Raw genomic sequence first — 13,155 nt, forward strand, 5'->3', positions numbered from 1 at the left:
TGAGTTATTTAGACCTATTTTTGTTAACATTATCAGTAAAGTTTGGTGCGCATGTGTTTTTCTACCTTTACAGTCCGAAATAACCAAGTACTTTTTATTATTTTATGGGTACAAATACATATCTTTCTATCATATCACATGTAAAAATTTGTTGGCCTATATGAAGTATATGGGTTTAAAGAATCATTTAATATGGTAAATTGTCTTTAAAAGTCTCCATTTAAGAAACCTTTTTAAGTTTGCTATAAAACTGCCTGCACTTAAAGTGTCTTTTAACATGGTTTTAAAAGCACTTTCACAGCAGCTTTAAAACCAGTTGCTTAACCTTCCGATGACCAACCTTTTTTTGTTACACGGATGACCAACGGGGGTCAAAAATTAACCCAGTCAAAAATGATAATTGGCAAAAAAATTAAGTTGTTTTAAGAAATAAAATAATGTATTCGTAATTTTAATGTTACTATTGTATCAATAAATGATAAATAAACATTAGTACAACATATTTTTAATTACAATTGAACAAAAACAGGAATCATCGTTCTGAACTTAGAAATAAAGAAATTTGAAAATATACTAATTTACATCGCCACAGGTTTAACACACATTTTTTTTTTCAATTTTTGGAATGTTTCTTACATACAATTCCACATAATAGACGGTATTTACTTAATATAAAATTGGAACATGAAGGGCCAAGGGAGATCGTCTTTGACCTCAAATTCAGAAAAAAAATGTTTCGTAAAATATAGGGAATTTTTTTTATTACAAAATATGAGGTTATCTAGAATGATATTAAAGTCAAATAAAAAAAATTAAAATTAAATATATTTCTAAAAATTCACAAGGAAAAAGTTTTCCTGTGGTTGGCTGTATACCATGTAATACAAAAAACAGTAACATTCTATATAAAAGGTATATTTAAAATTTTTACCTTTAAAATATCTTTAAATATACCTTTTATACAGTATTTTACTGTTTTTTAAATATATTTCTGAATTTATTACATAAAAACATGCATTGGGGTCAAAATTTACCCCTTGGCCATCCGAAAGTTAAGAAAACAAAGTTTTAAGAAGGTTTTTATTTTTGGTTTTATTGACCTCTTTCAGAGTGGGCCGTGTTATGCTGAAAGCGGTTTTATTGCAACCTTAAGGTTTACTTAAAAACCTTGAAACCCTATTTCTTTTGAAAAACCTTGTTATCGAAAATAAACAAATCGATAAGACAATCAGATAATACAGCTCGGTACGGTATAGGTTATTTGCTTCAGTTGCAAATTGAACGAAAATAAACAAACTAACTTTGGCTTCCAAAAACAAAAATATGCCTCATATGGGGTTATAGAACTTAAAACGGGGAGAGATTATTGGTTTTGTGGAGCTAGTAATGTTCTCAGAGGGACATAGCTGTAGAGCTAGATGTAACACAGGGCGTTCTGTCCAAAACCTATGTTAGGTATCAGGAACTAGGAAAGCTCAAAAATAAAGCAAGGGAAAGCCGCCAAAAAGTAATAATGGCTCGCCACGATCGTTTAAGTGTCCAATCAGCTGAAATACACCCAACCATTTCTCACCTGCAGCTCCAAAGGCAGCTTTTGGAAGCTACAGGTGTAACTTTTTCAGTTAAAACGATAAGAAGTAGAGTTCGTGCCAAGAAGTATACATAAGGAGACAGTTATAAGTTCCCGAGTTATCCAGGCAGCACAAGATTGATCGCCTAAATTGGTGTCTTCACCACCAAAACTGGAACAATGGGAATTGACAAAATGTGCTATTTTCAGAAAAAGTGCTATTTTCAAAAGGATTGGTGTAAAATCCGATGACTTAGACTTAGAGGTCGTACCTAGAGGTCGAAGAAGACAATCATGAACGAAAACTGTCAGATCTGTTCACAAATACACAAGGGGAAGTATAATATTCTGGAGAAGAATTGTGATCCCTAGAAAAACTCCTTTAATTTTCATCCAATCAACTTGAACTGCTCACAGGTATGTTGATTACCTGTACTTAGGCTCTGGAGAGATGCAACAGAGATTAGAGTGACTAGAGACATCATTGAAGCAGAAGGTATCCCTTGTTTGTAGTGGACTGCTTGCTCACCCGAGCTTACCACTGTAGAGTATTTGTGGGATATGCTTAAAAGAAAAATTAGAGCTTACCGAAATAATCCACAAAACACCGCACAGCTAGTGTAAGCTGCTCTTGAAGAATGGAGCAACCTACCACAACAAAATGTTGAAATTTGATTAGGAGCGTGCCCACGCAAACTGAAGCTTACATAGGACTAGAGGTAATACCACTGACTACCAAAAATAAATAAAAAAAATAAAAACAATTTAAACATTATTAGTTTTACATTGAAATTTTTTATTCTATCTACTTTAATACAACTAGTTTCAATTTGTTTGTTAAATACTTTATTGTTTTATTGAATTGTTACGTATTTGTTATTAAATTGCTTTAAAATAAATTATGTTTGAATTCGTGTGTTCGTTTTTTTTTTAATTCGCACGAAATAATAAGAAATATCAGATGATTCCTTATAAGTTTGGTTGTGTGTATTATGTGTCAATTGTCTTAATAATAATAAAACACAACTATTTTCACGCAGTATCTACTATTCGATATAAAGTGCGTCGCATCTCTACAAGACTCATTTGCTTCAATATCTATGGAAATTTTTGTCACAGAAAATATAAATATTTTATATTACGTCTAGTAGTAAGTACCTATTTGTTTTGATTTCAAAATTTTCTGAGAATACAAACAACAATGTTTTCCGAAAAATTGTATAACGTATAAGTATGTATAACGATATAATATGTTGTGGTGCTTATGCTCTTACTTTATCAACTTATTTTGATAATAAAATGACAAGTTTATAATATAGTTATAACAATAGTTATGAATCTTCTCTTCATACTTCACATTTATATTTATAACTACACCCAGCGGCAAAATTAACAAAACACCTTAAAAATGGGACATGTTAGATGTCTCGAATTTCCAAAACCTGTTGTCCGATTTGGGTGATTTTTTACTATGTTTTAGCGTTATTATTTAAGAAAATCGATGTAATGGTATTGTTGCTAGAGAGTTAAGTGTCATTTTATACCGGGTGTAATAATCATACTGTGTTCTTTCCTTAAAGTTCGGAACAGAGTGTGGAATATTCTAGCATATATAAAATATTGAAATTAAAACTCAATCATAGCCTTAGGCTTTTTTAACATTTTGGTTTTTAATTCAGTCGCTTATGTTCGATAATACAGGAGGTATGTACTTTTATATTACAAATGAGGTATGCTATTTGGTCTTGATCAATATCATTCCAAATCTCGAGAGCTACTGTTTCAACCTCTTGTAAGGTTCTGCCAATTATGTCGCACAAATGTTCGATGGGGTTAAGGTCTGGACTATGCGATGGCCAATTCATAGTCCGAAGATTTTCCTGTTGTAAATATTCGATTACAGTTTGTGAACGTGAGGTCTTGCATTATCGTGCATTAGCAAAAAATTGTTACCAATATAAGGAGACAATAGCATGGTAGGTAAATCCTTCGCTATCTAAGATCACTGCTTGAATACACTCATCGCGGGTCAAATTCCTTGTAGCGCGTTCCATTTCCACCAAAGAACAACAAAAAATGCGGACTTAATTGAAACTTTAAATAATAAATCTACTAATTTTCACAACAAACCAGACACTTTTTACTGTTAACAGTTTGACATATATTAAATTAGTAATTTCTCATAGCCTACTTTAGGCTTGTCTATTACACTAAGCATAAAATAAATATTTTATTAATAAAATAAAAATTTTATTTTAATTCAGTTGCAATGCGAAGGCAAAACAATCTTACTTTTCAATTAGAATACGGAGCGCAGTCCAGTCCCTTGAATCCCGATTTTCGGCTCTTATTGGAGCCTCATCGGAAAGAACGTAGGCTTGTTCTCCTTATCCCAATTGATCCGCACTGAGAGGTTTTCCCACCCATTGCAACCGAAGTGAAAATATTAGGTGACTAGCGTCATCTGGCAATTAAAAGATGAAGTTTTCGATCCTAATAGCATTATTAATAATATTTAGAAAATATTAGAATATTACTAAAAGATTTTTAAATCGAAAACTTATTGGTCCATTTCCTTGGTAACACCTCCAAGGCTTCTAAAATTTGCAAGCCAAATGGATGCTGAAGCGAAGAAGACAAGAGGGAATTCAAAAAACTTACAATTCACGACCCCGTCTGTTCAGCTGGTAAATTCCAACAGAAAATGGACCTAGTTACTCGAAGGAGTAAATACCCATATAAAAATAAAATAAAAATTTTATTTTTAATTCAGTTGCAATGCGAAGGCAAAACAATCTTACTTTTCAATTAGAATACGGAGTGCAGTCCAGTGTAAATATTTTATTGATAAAAAACATGGCTAGTTGTTAATGTACCTAACTTTTTTATTATCCTATTTTTTATCTATAAAAGAAGGGAAATTCACAGCATTGCAAGACATGGATGTTTGTCCAAAGCTTATTAGAATTATAATATTAACTCTCCAAAGAACAGTAAATAAATTCAAGATAAAAAAAATAGTATAACAAAAAACTTTTAGGTCAAATAATGAGTGCTGCGGGGTGATCCATTATCATCTATAACGTTTAGCATAATACTAGAAAAAGTCACAGGTAGAAAAAGGTACAGGTACTCGAGAAGCTCTCTTCGGTTTGAGTATTCTTACACAAAGATGCCTAGACGTTAATCAAGAAGTACATGCAGACATGCATGCTTTATCGATTTTGAAAAAGCGTTTGACAGAGTACGCTACGATAAGATAAGAGACATTCTTGAAAGAAAAGACATAGATAATAAAGATCTGCGAATAATTCTTAATTTATATTGGAATCAGAAAGCTTACATCAAAATAGAAAATGAGACATCACAAGCAATAGAAATACGTAGAGGAGTACGACAGGGATGCATTTTGTCACCACTGCTATTTAATGTCTATAGTAAAAGCATCTGCCAGGAAGCCCTTGTGCAAGCAACCGAAGGAATCGTAATCAATGGAGAGAAGTTGTAAATAATATTCGATACGTGGACGACACTGTACTAGTTGCAAGAACAGTAGAAGAATTACAACGATTACTACAAACATAAATATTGCTTGCAACAATTATGGCATAAACATCAATATCAAAAAAACCAAGTATATGGTCTTCAGTAAAAACATGACACAACCAGCACAATATTAGTATAAAAGGCATTCAAATTGAAAAAGTATCAAGTTACAAATACTTAAGACTTTAATAAACGAAACTGGAGACCAAAACAATGAAATAAAAAGACGTATCGAAATTGCCAGGGCCACTTTCACAAAGATGAAAAATTCTTCTGCAGCAGAAATATAAGCATCCCTCTACGATTAAGAATGGTAAGAGTAAGAATAAGAATACGGTGTAGTGTAGAGGCTTGGACTCTCAAACAGAACAACATAAAAAATATTGAAAGTTTCGAGATGTGGTGCTACCGTCGAATGATGAAGATAAGTTGGGTTGAAAGAGTCACAAACCTTGAAGTAATACGAAGGACAGGAAAAGATCCAGAAATTTTGTTAACGATAAAACGAAGAAAACTCGAATATCTGGGTCACCTGATGAGAGGACATAAATACGAATTATGTACCTAAAAACATAATGAAACTAAAAATAGAAGGAAACTGGAATTTAGGCCGTAGAATAATGTCATGGTTGCGGAATTTGAGAGAGTGGTTTGGCTGCACCACTAATGAAATTTTTAGGTCAGCTGTAAACAAGGCCAAGACTACCTTGATGATTTTCAATCTCCGATAGGAGTGGCACAAGAAGAAGAAGAAGAAAAAGTTATACAGGAAGCAAACATTAATAAATCAAGTCTGATCTACCACAAAAAACATTAGTGCTTAGCATTCGCGGACGATTTGGTAATCTTGGCTAGGAGCAAAGTAGAACTGATGGAAACTGAAGACAGTCATGAAACTCGAAGAGAGGACAGCAAACAAAGGATTGTATATAAATGAAGCAAAACAAAGTATATGGAATGGACAAATAAGCAATTCGTTCGGAGGTAATACATAACAATGACAACAACGGAGGGAACACAATATAAATTCGAAGAAGTTGAAAGATACTTAGGAACTGTCTTCATAAAAGATCCTAACTGTGAATAAGAAATACAAAAAAGAATCTTGTGGGTCAACCGCGCTATATATGCTCTCAATAGGTTGTTGGGAAGCAAAAATATATATCTCGAAGAGAAAAACTAAGAACCTACAAGACCGTAATAAGGCCGATAGTGGCGTATGCTTCTGAAACATGGGTCGCAACAAAAAAATACCAAGAGTTGGTATCAATTTGGGAGAGAAAAATACTGCGTAAAATCTTCGGTGGGAAAAACTTAAATGGAAAATGGATTAGAATAACAAAAATAACGAACTAACTGAGCTCTATCAAGATCCTAACATATTAGCAATAATTAAGGCGAAAACAGTTAGATGGTTGGGCCATGTGCAGAGAATGATTCCATTTAGAATTTCTAGAATGGTACTATCTAGTGGATTGGTAGGGAAAAGGCGAAGAGGAAGACCGAGGTCACGATGGAGTAATGGAGTTAAGAAGATATGAGATGGCTTAACATAAGGAACTGAGACTACTAGGCTCGTAGTGCTTACATAGTATTATTAATCACAAAGATATTTAGTTTTCCCCTCGTATTATATGTATTACAAATTATAATTCCTATCGCATGGAAAACAATATAGTATTTAATATACATTAATTACAACATAAACTATTTTAATACATTAATCTAATCATTCCATTGCATTACAGACGAATTTGGAAACATGCTGATACCCAGTATACCTTAATTAATGACCTTACTTATGAACATTGTTAATATTTACTCATTTTAGCTAAGTACTTTAGAAGCACAATTAGATTAAACCAGTCAACAAGTACACACAACCAAACTAATATGGAATCATCTGATATTTCATATTATTTCGTGCGAATTTAAAAAAACGAACACAAGAAGTCAAACAATATTTATTTTAAAGCAATTTAATCACAAATACATAACAATTAAATAAAACAATAAAGTATTTAACAAACAAATTGAAACTAGTTGTTTTAAAGTCAGTAGCATAAAAAATTTCAATGCAAAACGAATAATGTTTAAATTGTTTTTATTTATTCTTTTTTTATTTCTTATGCAAGCGTCAGTTTGCGTGGACACGCTCCTAATCAAATTATCAACATTTTGTTATGGTAGGTTGCTTCATTCTTCAAGAGCAGCTTGTACTAGCCGTGCGGTGTTTTGTGGATTATCCCCGCGAGCTCTAATTTTTGTTTTAATCATCTCCCACAAATACTCTATAAGGTTAAGCTCGTATGAACAAGCAGGCCACTCCAAATAAGGGATATCTTCTACTTCAATGATGACTGTTGTCACTCTAATCGTAAGTAGAGGTCCATTATCATTGTTGCACCTCTCCAGAGCCTAACTACAGGTTATCAACATACCTGTGAGCAGTTAAATTGCTTTATTTATTTTATTTTTAAGCCCTTGCTTTATTTTTATGCTTTCACAGTTCCTGTTACCTAGCATAGGTTGTGGACAGAACGCCCTGTGTTACGCATAGCTCTACAGGTATGTCCCTCTGAGAACATTACTTTCTCTACAAGCCCAATATCTTTCCCCGTTGTAAGTTCTATAACCCCGCATGAGGCATATTTTCGTTTTTGGACGCAAAAGTTAGTTTATTTATTTTCGTTCGATTTGCAACTCGAGCAGATAACCTATACTGTACCGAGCTGTACTATCTGATTGTCTTATCGATTTGTTTATTTTCAATAAAAACCTTTATTCTTCGCAACAATAACAAGTTTTCAAAAGAAATAAATATTGCTTTGAAATACATGGTGATTCCATATAAGTTTGGTTGTGTGTATATAATAGTTCAATTGATTCCTGCTCTATAACATATTAAACGTGGTTTTAAGCCGCTATTGAATATAAATTACATTTATGCCAATTGCAATATAAACGATTGTTGTAAACAGAAGAGAAACTGCTTGTCATATTTAATTATTATTCTTCTTCTTCTTCAGATGCAAATCCACTAATCGATGTTAGCGATCACATTTTCCATTAACTCTTTGTTTATTGCAATATCTATCAGACTGTATGTCGTTAATCCCTGTCCATTGCCTTATGTTTCGGAGCCAGGACATTTTCTTGCGTCTTTTTCCTCTCTTGCCTTCAATTTTACCCTCGATTATAAGTTGAAGGAACTGGTATTTTTCGTTTCGCATGATGTGACCAAGATATGCCGTTTTTCTTTTCTTGATAATTTCGAAAAGTTGGCGTTCTCGGTTGATTCTCTTAAGGACATCTACATTTGTAACTTTTGCCGTCTATGGTATCTTGAGGTTACGCCGAGAAAGCCACATTTCGAAGGCTTATAATCTGTTTATATCCCTCGTTTTGAGTGTCCAGCCCTCTACGCCATATAGCAACACCGACCATACGTAGCTCTTAGTAAACCTTAGTCTCAGTTGCAGATCGAACTCTGAACAGGTCAATACCTTCCGGAATTTTACGAATTTATTATTAATTGTAAAAAAATTATTTTGCCTTAATACCTTTGTCTTGCATTTCTTAATTACTTACTTAATTTTTTTCACTACTCTTCTGAATCATTTCCTCAACAAGCTTTGGAATAAACATTCCTCCTTTTAGATGGTTACATAACCTAACTTAAAACTCGTTCAAATTCCTCGAAAAATACACATAAATTAATAAATATTTAACTCCATCAGTACTTGACTACATTCAAGGGGTCTTTATGCCAAATATTTCAATTTAATTTTTTTACACGAAATAATATTAAGAAAAAAACAGAGATTTAAATATTTCCAAAAACAGGTGCATGTTGTGGAAATACTATATTTTCCATTTCACAAAAAATCGATCATCAGTTCAGTGTTGCGTCCAACATACCTACTCATGTTCCTAACAAACAACTAAAAACAAAAAGTACAAAAACACAATGGAATGATATACTGGGTGGTAAAATTCTAGTAATATTAATTTGATGTGCAGCAATTTTACCTTTATATTACATCAGGTCTTCAGTGACATTTTATTGACGAACACATTTAGTCATTTATTTATTTATTAGTTTATTAGTTGATTTATTAAAAATATAAATGGTTTATACATTAAAAAACTTACAATCAAGTAAAATCTTCGGATGTAGAATGGTATTTCTATTGAATGACTAAGACAGTCCTTAAAAGTAATGCAGAAAGGGAAAAAATATATTTCTCTGGACAAGAGCCAAATATTTATTGCAATTGTCAGAAAATGTTAAATCTATGAAAGTTTTAATCTATTACTACTGTAATAAAATTATTACAGCAGTAATCCTTTACCAAGCATATATCTTTCGAATTTAATTCTATTACATCATCATCATTCCCTTTGCCTTATCCCAATGCGGGGCCGGCTTTCCTAATTGCATTTCTCGATACAATAATTCTATCTTGAGTCATATCAATATTAATCCCCTTTACCAACATGTCCTGCCCAATCGTCTCCCCCCACGTCTTTGGTCTTCCTCTCCTACTCCTTCCAGGAATCTGCACTTCAGCAATTCTTCGTATTGGGTGATTAGCGTCTCGACGTTGAACATGACCAAACCATCTCAACCTATGCTCTCTCATTTTGGCATCAATTGGTGCCACACCTAGACTTCCCCTAATATACTCATTTTTAATTTTATCCTTTTTTGTCACTCCTCTTATCCATCTAAGCATTCTCATTTCCGCCACATGCATTCGTTGTTCCTCTTTCTTTTTCACTGCCCAACATTTAGTTCCGTACATCATAGCCGGTCTTATCGCTGTTTTATAGAATTTTCCCTTCAACTTCATTGGAATTTTCCTGTCACACAGCACACCACTCGCTTCCTTCCACTTCATCCATCCAGCCCTAGTTCTACTGCATGCATCTCCATCTATTTCTCCATTACTCTGTAAGACCGATCTCAGGAACTTAACACTATTGCTTTTTAAAATCAATTCACCATCCAAAGATACCATGTTATTTGTAGTAACTCCATCTTTAAATGAACATTGCAAATACTCTGTCTTTGTCCAACTAAGTTTTAAACCTCTTTCCTCCAGAGCTTGTCTCCACTGTTCCAGTTTTTGTTCTCTTTCAATATTTCGTACTAACAGGACATCATCAGCATACATTAAGCACCATGGAATGTTACCCTGTAGTTTCGCTGTTATCTGGTCCAAAACTAATGAGAATAAATACGGACTAAGCACCGAACCCTGGTGTAATCCTACTTTCACATGAAATTTATCAGTCTCTCCCACACCTGTCCTAACACTAGTCGTTACTCCCTCATACATATCCCTCACAATCTTTACATATTCACCAGGGACTCCTTTCTTATTGAGTGCCCACCACAGAAACTCTCGAGGAACTCTATCATATGCTTTCTCAAGATCAATGAATACCATATGAGCGTTTGTTTCTTTACTCCTGTATTTTTCCATCAACTGCCTTATAATAAAAATTACATCTGTTGTTGATCTGCCCTGCATAAAGCCAAACTGATTCTCGGAAATTTTGGTCTCTTCAGGTATCCGTCTCTCAATTACCCTTTCCCATATTTTCATGGTGTGGCTAAGCAGTTTTATAGCCCTGTAGTTTGTACATTGTTGTATATCTTCCTTGTTTTTGTAGACAGGTACTAGAATACTGCTTCTCCATTCGTCTGGCATTTGTCCAACTTCCATAATTCTATTAAATATACCTGCTAGCCACCTTGTTCCTGTCTCTCCTAATTTAATTCTATTACATCCCTAATATATATTATATAACCTTGTTAATTTTTGGGAAATTCAGTCAATATTTGGTAGGCTAATTAGTGAAACACTTTAAACTGTTGTTGAGTTTTCGAAAAATTTAATTTTTGTTTTCAAGACAATCTAAAAATGAAGATATATAAATTTAGATAACATTTAAAAAAACAACTTAAAAATATTATCTAAATTTATATATCTTCATTTTTAGATTGTCTTAAAAAATAAAATAAAATTTTTCGAAAGCTCGACAACAGTTCAAAGTATTTCACGAATTAGTCTACCAAATATTGACTCAATTCCCCAAAAATTAACAAATTTATATAATTTAACAGTCACAACATATTATACAGGGTGTAACAAAAATACAGGTCATAAATTAAATCACATATTCTGGGACCAAAAATAGATCGATTGGACCTAACTTACCTTAATACAAATGTGCACACAAAAAAAGTTATAGCCCTTTGAAGTTATAAAATGAAAATCGATTTTTTCAAATATATCGAAAACTGTTCGAGATTTTTTATTGAAAATGGACGTGTGGCATTCTTATGGTACGAACATCTTAAAGAAAAATTATAGTAAAATTTGTGCACCCCATAAAAATGTTATGGGGGTTTTGTTCCCTTAAACCTCCCAAACTTTTGTGAACGTTCCAATTAAATTATTATTGTGGTACCATTAGTTAAACTTACTATTTTTAAAACTTTTTTGCCTCTTAGTATTTTTTCGATAAGGCAGTTTTTATCGAGTTGCGGCTTCTTTTTTAATATGTTTACATAAAAATCTTATGGGGGCTTTGTTCCTTTAAACCCCCCAAATGTTTGTGTACGTTAAAATTAAACTATTACTGCGGTACCATTAGTTAAACACAATGTTTCTAAAACTTTTCTGTCTCTTAGTATTTTTTTCGATAAGGCACCTTTTATCAAGATGTGGCTTCTTTTTAATATGGTTCAAAATATGCCTAAAAATGTAAATTATAAATAAATTTTCATACGATTACCAAGTCTCCATAATCGTACTTAACCATTTAGAAATATGTGGTGGATTTGACTAATATTCAAAATATCTCAATAAAAACTGACTTTTCGAAAAAGTACTAAGAGGCAAAAAAGTTTTAAAAACATTGTGTTTAACTAATGGTACCACAATAATAATTTGATTGGAACGTACACAAAAGTTTGGGGGGTTTAAAGGAACAAAACCCCCATAAAATTTTTATGGGGTGTCAAAATTTTACTATAATTTTTTTGTAAGATGCATCTGCCATAAAAGTACCACATGTCCAGTTTCAATAAAAAATCTCTAGGAATTTTCGACATATTGGAAAAAATCGATTTTCATTTTGTAACTTCAAAGGGCTGTAACTTTTTTTATGTGCATATTTATACTAAGGTAAGTTAGGTTCAATCGAACTATTTTTGGCCCCAGAATATACGATTAAATTTATGACCTGTAGTTTCGTTACACCCTGTATTATGTATAGTACGTCCAATGTCGTGAAACTGTAAATAGTCCTTTATATTGTGGACTTGTACCTCTGCATGATATATTACTAGAATTCTTATATCTTTCCAAGTTTCGAAGTTTAATATCCTCAAAAATAAACAGTTGACGCTGAAGCCAACTTTTAAACTAGATGTCATTCACTTTAGATTTTATGCTGCAGAAACAAAAAGGTTTTTATTTATTTCTGAAGAAATTATTATCAGTACTTTTTGTATGAGTATATCATTAATTAAAATAGGTTATTTGTAGTTTTTAGTTGCCATTTGAATGGATAAATAAATAAGGGAATACTCATATTGGATTAATATTAAAACTGTTAAAAATATGCATCCGAATATAACAGGTAGTGTTAGGATCGAAAAAAGCTTTCTGAAGAATTTTCAATTATTACTAAGAGGTTAAGACAAAGTTTCGCAATGGCTCCAATCTAATTTAAACAAAGTTTAATTCAGAAATACCACGATGGAGACCTATTATAAAATTTCTGACTTTGCTGATGACAACGTCATATTATGTGATTATAAGGATGATATAAGGTATATGAAGAGAAAGTCAGATGAAGAATGGCTTGAAGATAAATATACAAAAGACTAAATATCTAAATCAATGGGAAAATCCCAGTAGCTGGCTGTATACCATAATTAAGAATCATACAGAAGTAAAAATTTTGTTTGTACAATGGTATAAAAAGTTTATTAAAAAACTATTAAAAAGTCATCCAAA

The sequence above is a fragment of the Diabrotica virgifera genome, chromosome 10, assembly GCF_917563875.1.
Source record: "Diabrotica virgifera virgifera chromosome 10, PGI_DIABVI_V3a".
Classification (NCBI taxonomy): domain Eukaryota; kingdom Metazoa; phylum Arthropoda; class Insecta; order Coleoptera; family Chrysomelidae; genus Diabrotica; species Diabrotica virgifera.